Genomic DNA, 20,754 nt, shown 5'->3' with positions numbered 1-20,754 from the left:
CACCAACAGAGTGGACGGACAGAGTTGGACCAAGCCACTTAGTGCTGCAAACTTGAGCTCAAGCTCAGAGGTTCCCCTCACCTGTGGGAACACTATAGACAGAGACCATTGTAGACAGAACCTCTATTTTCTTTCTTCTTATGTGGACCCCTCTTTGGAAAAGTGTTGAGATAATATCCTAATGAGCAACTTCCTTTCTCTATATGCTTTCATAGAAATAAGCACAGCATTATATACATGACAAGGAAAGTTCATCAACCTACAAAAAAGTGGTAATGCAGTGTTCAGTTTGAAGAGCTGTTTCTGCATATTGCTACTGAAATTCACCATTCTTTTGGATTTTTCTAGAAGAAATAATTTATTTTTCAATAAGTTTGATGGTATAGTTGACTAAAAATCTGTAAAAACATTCAAGAATGCTTTCTGTTCCTTATTTTGTAGCCATGCTTTGGCTCTGTCTGTGTCAACATGCCATACCGTTCTTGTGATAACTTGAATTTTCCAAGCATGCTCAGTTTGTATGCACACTGTTGTGCCACACCTATGCAACCAGTGCCATACATTGCTAACATATGTTTGGTTCCCAGGAGTGGCTTTCATGTAAACATTATCATCATCAGAGGCTTTGCTCCGGATTTCAAACCTGTTGCTTTTTATATCCACACAGCATCCAATAGGGCTCTGGTCTTGAGTGCATGTCTAGAACTCCTGGAGACCCGGGACCTGAGCTGTAATACTCAAGCCTTAAATGAAGAGACTTTGAAGGGTGGACACAAGACATTTTAAGGCACCCTTCTGAATCTGAGCTGTCCTTACAGACTTAGCTTTGCGTTGCAAAGTAACTGAAGGTAGGTACTAAAAATTTGCTTCTTGCACTCTGCTTGGGAAAGACGGGCTGATCTTAAATATGGTGGTCATAAATCAGATCTAGCCTTACTCTGTCTGTGGCTATTGTCATGGATGAGTACTGCAAAGAAATAAAACCTCCTTCACCACAAAGATGTCTATGATAAATGTAATCCTAACGTTCTATTTTTGACAGTTAAGATCCTAATTCTGGTCTTATATGCACCAGTTTTGTATCAGTGTGGTTCCATTTACATCAATGGACTTAGTCACTGGTTTCCTGATGTACACAGGCATGTATACACTTCAATGAAACAAGGCACAGAGTAGCAGGAATAATTGAAAAGGTCCTTAGGTATTGGGATATCAGTGCCATCGAGGTCAAACTTTCCCTTTGCAAGCTGAACATGAGTATTTTACAGTGAGTCAGAGCTGTGGCATGAAAGAGCAGCACTGAGTGGAGGGGAGAGGCTGAAACACGAAGGGCAGAAGCATGCAGTTTGTACAGAGCCATTAACAGAGCTGCTTTGTCTTACAGGAGAATCGGGAGAGCAGAGCATTTCCCTGGACTACTCAGTGCCCACCTGTGCCATTAAGGATAAACCAAGCCGCAGCACTGGGCTGACCCTCTGGGAGCGTATGGCCCACCTCTGAGGGCTATTTTCTCCATGAACAAGAGACTGTTCTGGGAAATTACTTAAGCACAGAGGGATTTTTGCTTTTCTCTCTTTCCCCCGATTTTGCCTAACAAGCACTAGGAACTGTGAAAATACAATGCCATTGTACTGGCTAGAGGCTCCCTGGGGATACAGGTGAGGAAAAGCCAATACCTGCCTCCTACCAGCCCCACTCCACTGTAATACAGTCAATGGCCAGAAAGGCAGAGTCTGAAAGCCAGACACTATCTTTTACTTCTGACTTTAGTCATTTAACTATCCACCCTTCACAACAGGGCTCCTCTTTGTTTTTTTTTAAAGTAAGCCATAGAAAGCCACGAATTGGATGTGAGATGGAGTGAAAATAGTTATGCCGAAACCAACGAGTTGTTCTTGCTTGATGGGTGTCACCAGAGCACCATGCTACTGTGCTAATTTCTCAGCTTGCGAATAGACATATTTGGAATGACAGTTGAAAGTGGGCTGCAGATTCCACTTAAAACACGTTTTTCATGCTGAGTAATGAGGGCAAAACACAAACCAATTCTGGCAGTTAAACTCCGCACTTAAACCTTTCATAGTGTTGTCAAACACTATAATCCTTCAAAAATCTGAGTTTGAATAGCCTCAATATTTTATTTAATGAATTTTAAATCCTATAATTACCATAATTAAGACACTCCTTTTGGATCATGTTAGTGTGCTGCTCAAAGAGAGAGAAAGCTGTAGGCAATTTTCACTAAAGATTTTCCCGAATGCAAATGATATGTACAGCTCATTTTGAATTCTCCATGATGTCATTTGGGGGAGCATTTTTTTGGAATGCATCAGGCAACTTTGGTGTGGAAAGTCTGTAACACCATCTGAGGAAAGACTTAGATGGAAAGGGCCTCATTATCTCCATACCCGACTCTTCCTGTGTTGGCAGTGCTCCTAATATAGATTTTTCTGCCCCTTATTTGGTAAAACAGGATAACTGGAAAGAAGTAAAAGATTTTTGGGTCTTGTGAGACGTACCTTGAGGACCGAAAAAAAATGTTAGAGTGAGGTATGCGTTGGCCACTGAGAAATATGATGCAACTTATTGGATTCATACTGTTAATTACTGATCTTAAAAGCTTCTAAATCAGTTTCAAGGAAAGAAATCTGTGGGGGGAGAAAGAAGCAGCTTTAGGATGCTTTTGCACTTGCTTCCCTAGTCCTCATCATTCACTCTCCTGGTGCAGCAGCACTGGAGCTACACAGGTTCCCACTGAGCCAGAAGTACCCAGTGCTGCAGTGGCAGCACAGGGACAGGAGCTCACTGGGCAGCTCAGAGCAGCCCCAAGGTCTCCAGGGCTCCCTCTCATAGCCTGGAAACACCAGCCCATTCCTCCTCCATAGGAGTGTATTGGTACCCTCTGGCCAGAACAGCCCAACTGAAAGTAGAGGCTCTGAACTTGGGCTCAGTTCGGAGCCAGAATGACTGGTCAAGTCACCACCACATAGGGACATCACCAGACACACAACATTCAGGGTTGTGAATGTCAACAACCAGCCTGTTATTTTTCAGGGTGGGTGCTTAAAAGCAACCCTTCATACACACATATTTTGACCATGAACTACCCCAAAAGAAGGATAATGAGTTGAAAATGCATTGCACTCTGCTGTATGGGGGAGTTTCAGTGAAAGGGATACTGCAAGGCTGACTGAGGTGACCTGTGCAATATGATCTTCATAGGAACGGGTATTGCCATATCAATGGGTAGAAAATTAGGGTTACTTGTGGCTATGAGCACTTTGCATGTAGCAATTTAAAAGGTTTCACAGCAAACAAATCAATATCTCTGAGAGACAATTCTGCTTCATGCCCAGTTCTGCAACTCCCAGCACTGTCAAAGGCATCTCCAAGGACAGCGCACACGCAGCATGATGTTCATTTATCCTAATAACTGCATAGCTGTAACTAGCTACCCCCCATGTAAATTAACACCAATGAAAGTATAATAAAGTTATTGGCAGATTTAATTTAAATGGCTACAATGTATGAAACAAGAATTTGATACAGGAAAAAAAGTATTTTTATTTAGAAGACCCTAGGGAAATAAAGGATGTTTATATTTTATGAAGAAGGTTATAGTCAAAATTAGTAATTGAAGGCAGCTGGTCAGGACAGTAGGAAAACAGGTGCCATTGAAAGCTTTAACTTGTATTCTTTCAACATTTTAAAGAACTATGGGTGAGACAAGTTGTGATTTCAACCCATTCTCCAGCTGGTGGTTTCCTAATTAAACATAACATTATTTTTTTCCTGGGGTGAAGATTTTCAGTGAAACCTAGATAAGTAAGGTGCCAAACCTCGTGAAAGTCTTCAGGACTTAGGTGCCCATCTAAGTCCTAAAGTATAGTTAAAAACTTTTGCCCTAAATATTTATTCTCAGGCCGTAACTGTTGAGCTACACAGTTTTATTTCTATTTTAGAATGGCAAACAACATAGAAATAAAAAAAAGTTAAGAAGTGGATCCTTAAATCCTTTTGAGAAATATCCTTGGGATAACATTTTTCAAAGGCTTTCAGGAAAATTAAAATATGGATACCCAGCAAGTAGGATAGAGAATGTTGTTAAGGCAAGGTAGTCCTGTGGAGAAGTTTGTTAGGGTTCTTTCAAAATTCACAGGTTTTGGTCATCTTGAGCAATCAACCTTGGGCAATCTGGCCCTTAGACTGAGACACGCAGAACTACATTCTTGAGTTGAGCTTTAAATCTAATTGAAGATTTTTGATCTTCATGTAAATTAATTTAAAACTCAGGACCAAAAAGAGATGAATTTTCAGTTACCAGTTTGGCTCCTTTTATATGTGAAACCAAATTCAATCAATGAAAAAGACAATCAAGGTTATCATCTCATGAAAACTGGCACAGTCTTACTGATTTAAGTGAAGTTAAGCTGATTCTCAGCCCAATGAGCCTCTGACCTGAAAAGGATGAAAGATATTCTCATTTATCCCAAAGTAGGATTTTAAAAACTTTGAACCATTTCATTCACCTTTGATTTTGTCCAGAAAATTTATCTTTTGCCTGTGATTAAAATCCTATACTTCAGGGCATGTTTCCTACAATATATCCTATTTCTCAGGTGCTAGAGGCATGTCCTGGAGAGTATTATTCCTTACTTAGTGTGTGTCAGACCACATTTGACACAGTCCATTACACCGACACAAGACTTATCCTTCTGATAAAAAAGCAAAATCTTCAGCTGGGCAAATAGACCTCAGACTAAAGTCAGATAGCTGTTCAGAATGAAAAATATCTGGTTGTTAAAACACTGCTAGTATTCACAAGCCCAGAGGTTGTGTTTGTGGTGCCTGTGCTCGCATTAAGATGTCATTTAACAGACCAAAGAAAGGCAAATGATTGTATTAGCTCTATCTCCAGGCCAGTTATACAGGTACTGATCACTTGCCATATCTTCTACAGACAACAGAAACTTCATCCTGCAAATCAAGACACTCTAATTTAAGAGGAGTCTGTCTCCTTGGTTAAGAGATTACACTGTTGAAAGGAAACTACTGTCAGAAAAAAATATTTCATCTTAAAGCAATATAGCCCAAAAGAATTTGGACACGTAGCCTTAGGTTCCCAACTATAAATGAAATAACATCAATATCAATAACATTATCAATATCAACTAATAGAAGAGATTAGATATTTGATGTTAAGAATAAACACTGAAATAGGGCTCTTCACAAATATTCCCAGAGTGTTTTAAATTTCACTGAAAATGGAAATTAGTGTCTTTCTAAATTATCTTCTAAATTTATTATCTTTCTAAATTTAAAAATAGATCTACTATCATATTCAAGTAAAACAATACCATTGCACTAGCACACATGGCCGATAAAAGGACACATTTTGGACCACATATTACATACCACTTGATTCGATGCAATTATTTACATTTGGTTACCCAATTTGCAATTAGTTACCCAATTATTTGCATTTGGTTAAAGAACGGAGCATTTTAGGACAGATCTCAACTTGAATACTCAGAGCTGTGGACTCCATATTTTTGCCATGGTCATTGCTTTCTGTGATCAGTTTACTTCATGGTTTATTTTTCTTTATTGTTAAAAAATATTCCTTAGTTCTTTGGATTTGTCTGCTTCTGATCTTGTTACCAAATAAGAAAATCACTTGGCAAGCAACAATACCAATTCATGTAGTTTCCTAGAAACTGCAGTCAGATCACTTCTAATTTTTTTTTTTTTTACAATATCTTCTAAGCCTTTCATCATAACACAATCTTTTCAGCCCTAGAATCATTTTTATGGTCCTTTTAAAAAAAAAAAAAAATCATGCTCCAATTTTTCAATATCTTCTTTAAAGTGAGGATCCTGGAAAAAGATGTGGTATTCCACCAGAACTAGTGTTATTGAAATCACACAGGGAAGCCATCTCCCAACCCCTGCTCACCATCTTTAGATCTTACTTCTTGATTCAGACTAACTTTGCCCTCTAATCTCAATAGTCATGCCTTTCTAGGACAGTTTCCTGTTCTGTATGTTGAATTCCAGTTCCTAGTTTTGCTTTTGACTTTATTTAAAGGTCTTTTGTATGAGTCATTTTACCAAGTGATGCAGGGCAAACTACCAGGCTACGTTTCTCTGTCCTATTTCTTTTCTGTTTTGTCAATCTTTGCATAATCCACAAATGTTTCCAACAATCATTCTATATCTATATTTACCCTGGCAAAATGTTAAACCAAATCAAAGTTTCTTCCAGCTTTAGAGACTCAATCTAGTCATTCCTCCTTTGCAATTGACACTTACTTTTTGTGACCTGTTAGTTCAGAGTCCATTGAGTTCATACTTTATCATTTCCATAGATTACTGGGTCTTTAATCAGACCATCATGCTTTACTAAATCAAATGCCTTTAAAAATCAGAGTACACTCATCTTAACAGAGGTTGATGACACATATATATTTAAACTTGACAAAATGGTACATCTCTCAGGACCTATTTCCACAAAACAGTGTTGACTAACATTGATTATACTCCTTTCCTTTATTTATTCATTGACTGCATTTTACATTGGAATTTTCACTGTTTTCCCTGAGACTAATCTTGGGCTAACTACCCATCAGTGATCAAGATTTTGCACTTACCTTTTTAAAATATTGGCTCAAAATTAACATTTTTCCCATTTTCTGAAATTTCAACAGTATTCCAAGATTCATTAAAAATTAATGCCTACAACTGACTTTCTTCAGCCAAATCTTCAAAACCCTTTTGGTCAAAATTACTAAGAGAACCCACTCCCATCTCGGCTGTCCACTTGCGGTTGTGAAAAATAACACATTTATTTGTGTTTTGAGTTTATAGTTTTATGCTGCTGCCTTTCTCCCATGCTTTGTTTTGTGTGCAATCACTCAAAAACAATGAACCTACATTTAGGTGTGTTTGTGTATCACTCAGAAACATGGGTGCTGGTGTTAGCTAACACTTCCATTCACTCCTGAAATATTAAAAATTATTGTCACCCAGGCAGAGAATGGGAGTGTACAATTAAACTGCTTATTATTATGTTTGAATAGACTTTAGAGTCAAGGGGCAATGACTTTAGATAAGGATAATATTAAAAGAAATCCCTGGGCAGATAGCAAGATGTCACTGGCTTATGAAAAAATATGGTAGCTGGTTGGGTTTGGGTTATAAAATGAGAGGAAAGTCAAACATGGAGAGGAAATTTCCTGTAAGGTTTGCCCATGAAAATTACTCCTTTTGGATACTATACTCTATTTATTCTGGTTTAACAGGCCTAGCATCTTGACGATCAGCTTTGCACACTGTTTCATTTATCTAAAGGCTCAAGGCAATCACAGCAAAAGTTTATTCTGTGTAGTTCTTAATAACACTGTATACCCAACCCTTAGCTAATTCAGCTATACAAGGCACAATCCAAACTAGACTGCAGCAGTGACAAATATTCTACATCAGTTTTGGATGGTCTGAGTTTATCTTCTTGAAATTGCTAATATCCCTTTGTGGTACATGCCATTGAGGTCATGCAGCTGAGCAGATATGCATAGGACTTGTGTAGATTACAGTATGCATGGTAACTGTAATCCATAGCATTCCTCACTGCATGTAGAGAGGCTTGGTTTACCTCCTTCAGGTATAGGAGGCCCCCTATAGGGCACCCAAAATATGTGCAAGTTATTAAATTACACTTATTGTGGCCCTTTTGCCCCAACCCTCCTGTTATCAGGTTTTCCCAATATTATAATGAAAACAAGTAAATCCTCCAACACCAGGTGCTTAAGGCAAGCCTGGCAGAGCCCGTGGCAGCCCTGTGGCAGCTCTCAGATAAGGTGAGCCTTAAAAACAGCTCATTCCCTTTCAAAGGGTACCGTTGCCTTTCTGTTGCTCTTGCACATAGGGGACTTCCAGGACAGACATGATCACTGCTATATAATCCCCCTGCAGTGAGACCTGCCAGGGTACACTAGCAGAGTCAGGTAGCAGGTGACTGTCAGGTAGTAGTTCATGACTCCATCTCCCTCCTCACTTTCTCCCTGACCTCCTGTCGTTCTTCGCTCTATTTTTTCATCATCTTCTCCTTTCTGTCTCTGTTCTTCTTTTTGTCAGCCCAATACAGCACCCACCAACTCTCTATGACACTGTCCTGGCCAGCAAACATTTGCTTCGCACTGAGGATTTTGCCTATTGTGTCTAACACCTAGCAGAAAGGAGAAACTGTCCTTTTTAAAAGTAGAACTATAGCACTGACCAAACACAGCACTTAGGCACAACCCAAACCATAAGCAAATCAATAGGACTTCTCATTTGTTCACATGCTTACAGTTAAGCGTATTCCTTAATGCTTCCCTGGATGGGAGCCAAAAAACAGCAGTAAATTGAGTTGAGATCCCAGAAATTACCTTCCTTTTACTGAGGCAAATTCACCCTTTGTATTAGCAGATGACACATTCTCTAGTGCAGAGAAAGACGCATATCAAGCCACTTACAAACAGTGGTCTTTTATTTCCATTTCTGCAAGTATGGTATTTTGCCTTACAATTAAATAAAGCAAAGGAAGAGGGAAATCCAAAAGAAGCAATGGCTTGGCACCTTTGCTGCAAAAAATTCCTTACCACTGAACATGGTGGCTGAGCTCTCAGGTTACATTACATCAAACAAAGGCTCTTTAAAGAAAGATTTCAGGAGCATAAAGCAATTAGAACAGAAGGGGGGAGATAAGAGATTATGAGCAAAAACTGGGAGACCAACTGAGCTCCGATAAAAAGTCAAAATAAGAATAAATAAGTAAATGCATGTGATACAATCCTAAGAAATAACAATTCTACTTTCTTCTTTACTGCAGCATATAAGCATCTTCCAGGATTGTATTAGATAATGTGAACAAAACCTTCATGAGTCCTTCAGCATCCTCCTCATTCTTTCCTTGAGGAAGAAACACCTACAGTTTAATGTTCAGTTTTGGCAAACTTTGTAGATATGCTGCCTCATATTTCCAGCAGGAACAACTAGGTGGTGGTGCCTGGTCATCCCATGCAGTGACAAGACTCTGCTTTTGGGTGCTGCAGGTCTCAGTCTCTGGTTTTGCCATGGTAATGTCAGTCCTTTCCGAGCCGGGCTGCCTTCATTGAGGTGCAACAGCAGGATGGCTGTTGACAGGGATTTCCACCACCCCAGCCTGAGCTGAACTTATAAAATATCTTCCCAGCTGGGACTCTAAAAGGCAGAAAAGGATCACGTGCCTAGGCAGTTCTGTATTTGTATTAAAGTCAGTTAAAGAAGGTGGCCTGGGGACAGATCTGAAGGTGGTGTAGTATGTAACAGTCTTTGATGTCAAGGGCAATGTCAGCTTTGGGTCAGTCAAGAGAAGAAGTCCCATGAGGAAAAGCCATAACCTTCATCTCAAAATTTTTTTTTATTATATAACCTGAGATTTTTTTCAATTAATTTTTTCCAGGATTGGAACCTAGACAAAGAACACTGCTAGAAAAGAAACTTCAGGGTACAGATAGAAATGTGCTCATAGAAAACTCTCAGAAATTACTGTGCTTCAGCTTTGTTATTCCTCCCACAACTGAGATGTTTTTCTTAGGGATGTCTCTCCAAATTGCCCACATCTTTTATCTCATAAGCAACACGTTAATGCACTCATCCTCTCCCTAAATTCACTACCTTTCCTCCACAAGGAGATGATTTGCATTTGTTTTCTCAAAACCATTTTTCAATCTTCAATTCTTTTTTCCTTTAGACCAGCCTTCCAATTCTCTGCAATATTGACATTTCCTTCCTGAAATCATTTTTCTTTTCTTGCTGTTATTTTATGGTCCTTCACTACACTTGCAATCTTTATCATTTCACAGTTTCTCCCTTCTCAGCAAGCTTTTAGCCATTCCTCCCAAATCTAGACATGTATCTCTGGTTGTCTTATCAAAATATTGACAAAATGCGTTCCAAGAACCTGGCAGACATTCAGTTCGTCCTGACGCATTACTCAGACGCCTACACAATTAAAATCCCTTCTTCCTACCAACTGCTGTGTTTGGGATGACTCTGATAGATACTTTCCAAAGAGCCCGATCCACCTGGTCTTCTCATTTGTTATCTTATTGTAAATCCTAACAAAGACATGTTGCACCTTCCTCCCTTCTCCCTTTATCTCTACCTATACATTGACCCCAGTTTATTTTATGTGCATATATGTTGAGAGAAAGAGATGTACAAGGCAACACCTTCTTCCATATTTCCCTGCCTAATATTTCAGGACAAGCTAAATCCCTTTACATGAGTATTCCACACATATGGATTATCTCAACAAATCTGTTATTCCAATATTGCAGGACTTCATGTTTGAATTCCTTGACTTCTTGATGCCATAAATGTTTTTTGTGCTCTTCATCTCACTATTCAGTGGATGTGAAATAATATATAGGGAGACATTGTTCAAGAAGAAATCTATTTGAGCTTTTTTCCTATTCCATTGAATCAAAATTATTTGTAGTTTAGAATTTTATTTTATATTTTATTTTCATATTAAATGAAAAGTACTACTGAATAATAGCACCTTCTGTGTATTGTGGTGAAACACACAGAAAACATAAACGCCCACATAACAAAGCGTGTGGGTTATGCATTTTACCTGTATAGCAACACTTAAATGCCTCTATCCTTCTCTGGGGTTAGCAAGTAAACCCATGGATTTCAGTATGTTACACGTGTAATAGCTGACAGCAATGTCTGACCAGAGGCATTCAAGAACTGGAGACCCTCACTCACTGCTTTTTCTACCATCTCCCACAGATGCCAAATGCTGGGGCAGACCCTCAGCTGGACTCAGCACATGAACCTCAGGTTCAGCATTTCAAAGCATGACAGAAACGCTTTAAGTCAGAGGAGTCCTCTAAACAAAACTTTTCTTTTTTTCTTTTTTTTTTTTTTTTTCTTACAGCAGCCCATGTGATGTGTACAAATACGTCATATGATGGAGTCCTCTGTGGCTCAAGTATATGCATAAACTCAGCTTTGACCGAATCAATAAGAATGTTTTTAGCCCCGTGCCCCGATTCTGTGAATAACTCACATGCAACTTGTTATCTTTTGCAGGGTAATAACATTAAACCCTTTAAAGTAGCAGTGCATTTTGTAATCAAACCTAAAAGAAACAAGACTGAAAGTTGAGCTCAGGACTACAGGTGATAATAACAATCAGTTACAGAACTGGAGAGTAATGTAAAATCATTAAAAAAGGAGTTACAGTGGCAAACTTTTCTTCTCACCAGAGACCTAAGAGCTTAGTCCTCTTGCCAGTTATCCTAAAGAATGGGGAAAACTTTTCTATTTAACAAAAGGAAGAGATGTCTGAAGTAACAACCTGGCAGGGCAGGACAGAGAACATGCCCAGACAGAGTTTGGGAGAGGAGCCCAGTTAGCTTGTCCCAAGGTCAGAGTCCCTGGACCATTCCACCCCTTACAACAAGCACGGTGACCAGCACCCAGTGCAGCTTGTCCCAAGTAAAATAACTTCTTGGCAGCAAATGCAGAACAAGAGGCAAGCAGAGCTCAACCCATCTAGTCTGTAACTACAGAAAATGCCAGCCGAGTCTGCATCTTGAAGTAGAGCCCTGAGGTGCTCCCATGGTCCCACTGCTTGGCTGGCCCCAGCGTCAAACCAAACCCATTCTCTCCCTTAGATCATTGCCCAGAAAAAAAAAAAAAACAAACCACAAAACAGAAAAAACCCCAATGGCTATATGGAGTATCTTCTCCCCTTGTAGGTCTTTGTCTCTGATACATCTCTCTGGTATTTCTCTTCCACTCCACTGCTGTGGATGATCTCTTTCTCCTGCAACAGCAGCTGCCGGCAGAGCTGAGACCTGCCCAGGTTCATCCCTCGTCCCAGTGCTCAGGGTGGGACCTCCTCTTGCCGTCCAGTGCAATGGCGGGGGAGCACAGGCGGCAGCTTCCACTTTGGCCTGTGACTCAGTGCAGATTGTGAAATGGCCTTGAAGAAGTCTTGCAAATGCTTTAGGCTCGTTGAGCCTCTAGGTCAACCCAAAACAATTGCGGTCTTCGTGCAATGCCCGTTTTCCACTAGTGAATCCCACCAGCTAGCCCTAGACATCTTCTGTCTCAGTGACGGGCACAAAAGGCTGATCAAAAATAAACTGATTTTATTTGACTTCTTTATCCTTTCAATATTCAGTACTGGATATTTTAATGTTCAAGCACTTTCAGATTCTTCAAATACTTAATTTAGAATTAAGTTATTTAGGTTAAGTAAGCTGAAGGAAAATAATTTAGATATGTCTGGTTTGTGTTTGTAGTGGAGAAACTCTGGACTGTTAGACACAGCTGGTATCACTGTACAGTGACTCATCAGAAGGGCTGTAGCAAATGTATTTCTTTCCACGTACAGGCTGATGACGGTAAAGTAAAAATTAACAAGAGTGCCTACATGGTTAGAAGTACCACTCAGGTTCTTGTGGAGCTATGTGTTTTTAAACTGCTTAGCTCCAAAGGATGCTTTTCTCCATCTGGAGTTCTTAAAACCTAAAAATACAATACAAAAGTTTTTGTGGTTAGCCTACCATAATTATAACTGTAAAGAAGGACTTTCCTTCTTTATATACAATACATGCAAAAAGGATTTGAATTTTCCTGTCCCATTCCACCATCATGTCCTGCCCAAATAAAGCTGATGACAGTATTTTCATCTTAGAAGGTACAAGTATAATATAAAATTCTTCATGAAAATTCATTTAAATTCCAATCTAACAAAAAAATTGAACAGTTCCAGCAATAGAGCTAAGCATGTGCTTCATTGATAGATCAGATTTCTCATGAAGAACAGTTGTTTATAACATCTTATCATAAATGCCAGTTTCTGCGGTAATAAATAAGTATCCCCTGAAAAGCTTCCAAACTTGGAATAACAGAGTTATTTCACACATGCACCCAACTCTCAATTTAGCAAATTCACAAAGGCACATTCATATTTTCACTTGACAGCAAATAATATTTAAATACCTTGTCAATACCTTTCTACAAACATCCTTGATTATTAGTCAAATCTGCAGGTAAAAAACTTAGTTAAAGTGGTTGGTCTGGCAACATAATTTGGCACTCTATATCTATTAACTTCTGTTTCTGCTTTTGCACAAACAAGATTTGCCACAGATCACTGGTTCAAACAAGAAGTCTAAATGAAGTATCTCAAATTAAGTTTGAATTGATTTACATCATGAACCAATGAACCAGCAAATTTTCTTGTGTGCGTTTGCGTGTGCAGAACTAAAATACTTACAGGAGATACTGTCATCCTGGCAATTAAGACCATCAGAGGAGGAAGACCAATTTCCTCATTTGTATTCCCTTCTCATTTTGTAGGAGAAAAAGACAGCTGACATCCCTCCCTCTTTGCTTTCTGCTAAACTCATCCAGGCAAAAAGCACTCAGTCTCACAAAATATCCAAATAAAATAGCCACATAGGAAAAACAAAATCTATACTATGGAAAGGACAATTTACAAACACCTAGTTTCAGAATAGTAAATGCACCACTATAATGTTTTCGGGGAGAAGCATGTTTCTGCTTACTCTTTTTAATGGCATAATCAGTCTATTTTCAGTTCTGTCACTGAAAGAGCAGAGTGAATTTAGCAGACAGAAATGTGGTGGGGCATAGACAGAACTATATAAACTGAAAATGCTGATGTGGTGCTTTGAAGCCTTCTTCTGTGTTATTTTGAGAGTATCTGTACATGCCACATAACAGTCCAAATATTCCACTAGTGTTTCATAGAAATGTTTGAACTCTTTGCTGCATAATAAAGAAAAACAGAGACAGGCAGCTGTTGAGGTTTTATGCTGAGGAGAGTATGTACTTGTATGTAAGCACGTGTGTGTTTGCATGTGTGTTTCTTTCTTCGGTAGAGATTATGAGCCATGTAGGAATAGAGTGCTTAATTGAAAAGATAACAAATGATGAAGCAGCTGTTAAGTATGGCACAAAAATTGCTCCAAGCAGTTAAGGCTGATCATCACGATGGAAATAGCTTTTTGACAAGCTTAGCATTCCTGTGACAATAATTAAGAATCAGGTTTCCACCAAAAGGCTTTATAGCCAGAAGGGGTTGTAAATCGATGGGCAACATTTTTATCTTGGAATGAAAATTAATTATTCAGTGTCGAACATGTTTTCTCACACTTAACTGCCTGTAATGTCTCCTTTATTCTCCATCTTAATTCAATTAATATACCATTGTTAAAGGGGTGTTTGTCGGTAGTGATGTACTTTTGTTAAAAATTACCATAAGGAAATATGACAAAATTGAATGGTTCTTAAATTAAGCCATAGTTCAGATTTTTTTGACAGAGGGTTTTTATCTGTTAAGTACTCTTTGACAAGGGTGTGGATATGAGCATTTTGTATTGCACCCTTTGAGCTTGCATAAGCACATAAAGGGATTGAATAATGCATGAAAAAGAAGTGTAGGATTTTCCGAAGTGCTCTAAGTGGCCCTAACTTCTTTCTTCCACTTAAGCTAGTCAGAAAATATCTTGAATTTAATTGGAGCAGTTTTAGGACACCAAAGACTTTTGAAAATCTCGTGCTCATTGAGAAGAAATAAAAGGTGTTCTTCCCTTTTTGACTATTATATGAAAATGAAGGCATCTATCACAAAGCTGTCATGACACTTACAGGAAAATGATGCGTCTTTGGGGAATTATTCAGACTGTTTTGACAAGCTCTACTGTCTGAAAATGGGGCTGGAAACGTCCTCTTGGCAAGAAACATTAGACAACATAAGCCTCCACAAGGGCAACTCTTGTCTCACTATTGCCATTCGTATTTTCATCTTCACCAGTAACAGAACTGATAGAAAAAAAACAGTACTGCGATTGGTGTTTCATTTCATTCAGTACTCCAATATTCTTCCATTATCGCCCACATCTTCTGTGGCCCTGGGTGGTGCATCTTTATTTTCTGCTAAACCTGTCTTTATTTAAGCTAATATTTCATAAAATACCAGAAGCATGAGACTGAAAGTTGCTTTCCTGAGGGAGTCCCATAATGTTTTCTCACTCAGTTCATTGTGGTACTCTCCTTCTGAAGCAGAGTATACGATCACCCAGCAGCTTAAGAACAAGTTATTGGAGGGCAAGAGGTGCAATTCTTTCAATCCTTTTTTATTATCTTTTATGGCTGTTTCTGCTATAGCACTACTTAAAGAAGTACTGGTACAAAAGAATACCCTCTCTACTTATTAGGGAATGAATTGTTTTGCAAAACCTCTTGACATTATATCAACTTGAGCTAATGCTGACTCTACTCACAGCACGTGAAGCTACGGAGGACAAGCAGAGCCCTGGATTCTTGTTCTTGCCCCAAAAAATGCTCCTGCCTTGTTGCCTCCTAAAACATCTCTTCCAGGAGGAGATTGCTCACTGGTCCAGCACAGGAGGGAAGAGGTCCACATCCCTTCTCGTTTCTGGAAGCTCATTGGTAAGCTTAGCACCAACATCAGCTTCTGAGTTACTCCTTTTTGCAATCAGGATACTGCAACTGATTCATGCTTTTACAAGACAAGAGAGTACATCCATGGCGAACTAATACCATGGAAGAAGAATAAAGGTACCATGCCATGTTCTGAGAATGCTACTACTGAAATAAACTCCAAAATTATTTTATTTTCCATATTTCAACTAGTGAGTAGTTTCAACCACCTTAGGAAACCTGAAGTGTTTCCTCCCTTTAAGCTGACTTACCTTACTTGCACATCAATATATGTGTCTTCACCAAGCAGAGCTATCACTTGTAATTCAAGAGATCCCAAGTTCAGGTAATCAGAGACAAATATACCCACAATTCACATTTTGTCTATGAACACCTTATGGGGTAGGGATCATAGTGATGTTGAAGAGGTTTCTGTGCTATATTTCATTTTTTATTTGAAGAAACTTATGGTACAATTTAAATAATAATGCCAGCTATCAATCCAGGAATGTATCTTTCCATGCTGTCTAAATTTCAAATTTAAAAATCCTTTTGTCCTTTCCTACCCTGTTTTCCACCTCACTGACCACCAACATTTCTTCTACATTGACTATTCTAAACAATTAGCTGAGAAGCATTCCTCACAAATACCTCACTGGCCCAACACCTTTACCCAATTAGGATATTGCTTCCTCTTCAATCAACTTGTTTCTGTAGGACTACCCAAAAGGGAGACGCCCTCCAAGAGAAGTGAGGCTGCCAGAAGCTGGCCCTGAGATAATCCCCTGTAGTTAATCAGATGCTTCCTCCATTTTGAAGAGACGTATGTTGGGAAGGAAGCAAGGAGAGCATGTGTGCAGATCAACATATCTTTTAAAAAATAGGCAGAAATGTTGGGATTTGACTTTATGCTTAAGTTGATAAAAATCTTTAACTTCCTTTGCCACTTCATGCACTTGTCAATACTGCAGATTAATGGCTTCTGCACTGACTCACTGGCTTTGTTCTCAGTGTCAAGCCAGAAAATGAAAGAGAAATAAACCACCCAAAAAACATCAGATAATTTCTGGTAGGAAAAAAGCCACAAACAAACATGTGAAATTCAAAGAAAATGCATCTATTGTTAGTCCAGGCTATTAGTGACTGTTACCATTCAGTCCAGTTGGAGGGAGCAGAAGACTTGCATGAGTCGCATATTAGGACAATATGTTTAATACAGAGCCAGAGCAGAATGTTTCTGCCATATTTTAATAGATACAATAAAGTTGCATCACAAATCTGTCCTTGAGTTTTTCTTTCAAGGGAACTGCCCCGGAGTTAGTTGCAAAAAAATCAGTGGTCTGGAAATTATGTAATTTAAACATGTTTACCTCAGTGTATGCCAGTGTTTGCAGCTGTCGTGAGCAGAGCCTTGTCCTACTGAGGTTAATTCTCCGAAATTAAAAACTGCTTCTGTTCCATGCACCCCCACACATATTTAGCCTTTGCAGACCAAACCTGAGAATTTGGAACATTTTATAAATAATTCCAAGTAAAAAGAGGCAAAAATGTTCAACGGAAGAGTTCTTTACCAAAAATAAGTGTTTTAATTTAACATTATTTTCTGGAATGTAGTGCAATTTTCAGTGGGGAAAAGTAGAAGCATTTAATTGTCTTTCACTATTACAATACATCAAAATTAATAACATACTTAAAACATATTTTGAAATAATTAAAACTAAATTCATAACCTGTGAAGTTTAAATGGAACATTTCAGTGACTTCACTTGTTCTGTTGATCTTTAACAGGTCATTATGGCTATTTGAATTTTCTTAGTTTGGCTGGTTTAAAAGCTGAAAATTTTAAAAGAAAATCACATCAGAAATTCCAAATTTCCAACTGTTTTCAGTAAATTTGCACACAAGTTGGTAGAGTAAAAATATAAGTTCCTACATTTCAGACTGATTCTGTAAAAATATGGAAGATAGACTAATCTTGATCCAAATTATACAGGAAGTCAAAACATTCCTGTCTGTTATTTAATTATTATTGTTACCATTCTTTCACCAAAGGACTTTTCTCTTATACTACATTTGTGCAATATGTGAAACTAGGAACACCATGTCCTCACTACGGAAACATTGTGATATTTATATAAAACCACTATACATCACCTGTTCCTGCTTACATTTTACAATGAAAGTTCACCAGCAGAGACAAACCGTTGATCTTTTTTGTATCACCAAGCACAAGGGTGCTAATGCATGAAAAATAACAGATTGCAATGTACAAAAGCACTGAATGCAGCCAAATAATGTCTTGGTGGGGTGGGGTGGCAGCAATGGAAAGTTTCCCTGGACAGTGTTTGGAGCTACATTTTGTATTGCACAGACTCGGCTCCTTGCTGGGATTTATGTGAGGTTCTATGGAGGCGGGCCCGTGATGTGGGCCTCTTTAAAATGAGAAAAACCTCCAAATCTTTAAGACCAGAAGATATACTGAGATGTTTGCAGTAGGAGTTTATGAAGAGGCCACACTGATCTGAAAAAATAAAAAGGAGGGGATTCAAAAAAGATTTTTCACTCTAGCTGATGAAACAGAAATCCATAAACGTGCCTTTTCCATATGACAAAGTGATATGCAATATTCACTGTGGTTTCACACAGTTGGGTCAATAAACTTCCATTAACTATGGACAAACTGTCAAAGTGACCTGCTGCCCTCATTTCTGCAGAATGACTTGGCCTTAGCTGTCCATATTAATATGAATTTTAACCCTTTGGTTTGGCATTTTAATTCTTCATCCATTAGTCTCACATTTCTGTATTATCAGCTAGAACTATTGATTTTAAAGAATACATACAGTCAATTTGCACACATGTATTTGCAAAGGTCAGCAGAGGACACTAACATGTGATTTCTGCTAGAGGTCCAGACATTAGGTTTCCTGACGACTTTTATTATCTTTCCTTCTGGTCAAGATTATTTTATTGCAAGTGGAAGTAGTACTTAGCATAACTGAAGGATTGCTCAATGTTCCTGCAATCTGATTTTTTAAGGGTGCATTTGTGGGATTTTCTTACAAGACAAGTCTAAACAGAGGCAGTGCAATCCCAAAAATATCTTTCTCCAGGCTGAGCTTCTCCTGATGTGATTGCCAGACATCTCAGCTGCCTGTGCTTGATTGGAAGGAAGCGACTGTTAATTGGCACACAGAAACAAGTGGGAGCAAAGCAACAGTCTGTGTCTCAGCCCTCACAGACCTGCATATACTTAATGTTTAAAGCATACAAATAGCTCCAACCACAAAAGTTGAAGTTCTTACATGACTGAGATGACCCCTGCCCTCTCCTTTTTTTTTTTTTTAATTAAAGGAAAGCCAGGCAGTAGAAATTAATTTTACATTTGACTGAAATACTGAGGTCTGTAGTCACACTGTTCCCAGTGAGGAGGTTTCACAGTTAGTGTCTCTGGCTTTTAAGAAAATTTCACCCTCATCTTTCTCCTTTTTTACCCTTTTGGTGAAAAACTGATGTTCCTAGTACACAACCTTTCTGTGTGAGATCTTACTAATGGGAAGAGAAGAAATTTCTTCAATAATTAATATCTTAGCTTCTATAGACCTCTGCCACTCAGAGGGAGTGTATGGTGTTACATCTTTTGTGGTGTTACCTGCAACAGACATTGCTATTTGGAAACTCCAGAGTCATCTCCTAAGGAGTGCCTACTACTATTTTTTCCTCATATTATTTTTCTTCCAGTGCTCATTTCCTCCTTGTTTTAGACTTTCTGTTTGTAAGGCACCAGGACACATAATTCCTCAGTCATTAGCAGTGGCACAAGTTATTTACAGATGTGAGGGACTTGCCTGGGGATCAGCCATCCAAGGACATGTGAATATTCACACTGCCCAGTCCTCTAATCTACCTAAGCACCTCCTTTCCATGGTCTAACTTCATCTGTAGGTGAGACAGAGAAATAACATTTCCTTAAATTTCCTGCAGTTCCATCTCTATTCCCATTAAAAGCAGCAAGAGCTGTCACTGAGTGGAAGATCAGAGTCTTCTCTGGATCTGTCGATATTCCAGCCACTGCCATATTTAAAGTCTTCTGCTCATTATGACAGTGGCAAAATCAGGAGTGGCACTTAGTGGCACAATGCCACTAAGATGATGAATTTCTGAAGTGCCCCAGGAACAAGACAATGTGCTTTTGCTCCATTCATAAATAATCCGCACCAGACTTCAGGAGAAGCAAACCAGATAGAGCTGCCTCCTGCTCTGTGTCTGGTTGCAGATCTAACAGTTTGTTTTTAGGAGAAAAAAGTAATAATTTTAATTTTGCCACGATGTTTCAAAATGTAAGAGTAGTGCAGCACCATTCCAAATAGCGATTGAATTTCATTTTTGATCAGGAATGATCTGCAATGTTTCTGTCTCTCTGTTGGAGTTTCTGCCACAAACATATCCTGCTTGTCTATGTTATGATCCTTACAGTATGGATTTATCTGGCATCCGCCACTTCTTGCAAAAATAGCAACTAAGTCTTCTTTGTAGGGGGAATAGAATTTTTGCTTAAATGGAAAATGAACATGCATTATACTTCAGAAAGTATGAAGGCCAGATATTCACTGCGGGGTGAGTGAGCAACCTCAGTGGAGCTAAATCAATTTATACTCAATAAAAACTCATGCCAAAACTTCAAAGTAAAAAGAAGCCCAACTTGCTTTTCCTTGAGCAGCCCTTTCATGGGCTTTTGCAAGTAAGATAAAGGTGGGACAGGAATAAATAGATAGCATTGTTCTGGGACCCATCTTAAAAACACTTTTTCATGTGCCTAGATTTTCACGGAGATCAGAGTTTCACACCCTCTGAGGTCTCTTGAGCTATTGGTATGCATAAGTTAAGCTCATACAGATGTATTTGCAAGAAGAGGCAGTTTCTCAAGAACAAATCATCATTTCTGCATCAGTAGGAAGGCGACTGATAGCCCTCCAGTGTGCTTTAGATTTCATACTCCGTTTGTAACAAGAGCTCCATAACACTCCCCATTACAACACAAACAACAACACAATCATTTAGTTCGGCAACCTGAGAGGGACAACGGCTATTTCAACATTCCCAAGGGGGGTTCAAATGACTTATTGATCAATTGATTAATAAATGTCAGTGGTCAGAGGAGAGAGCAGCTCTGCTGCAAAAATAGCTGTCAGAAGAGCCCGTAAGTGCATGAGCTATTAGGAGCGAAAAAATTAATCT

This window comes from Calonectris borealis, chromosome 4 (genome assembly GCF_964195595.1).
Source record: "Calonectris borealis chromosome 4, bCalBor7.hap1.2, whole genome shotgun sequence".
In the NCBI taxonomy this organism is placed as follows: domain Eukaryota; kingdom Metazoa; phylum Chordata; class Aves; order Procellariiformes; family Procellariidae; genus Calonectris; species Calonectris borealis.
The sequence above is the reverse complement of the archived record's forward strand: the minus strand, read 5'-3'. Positions refer to the sequence as shown.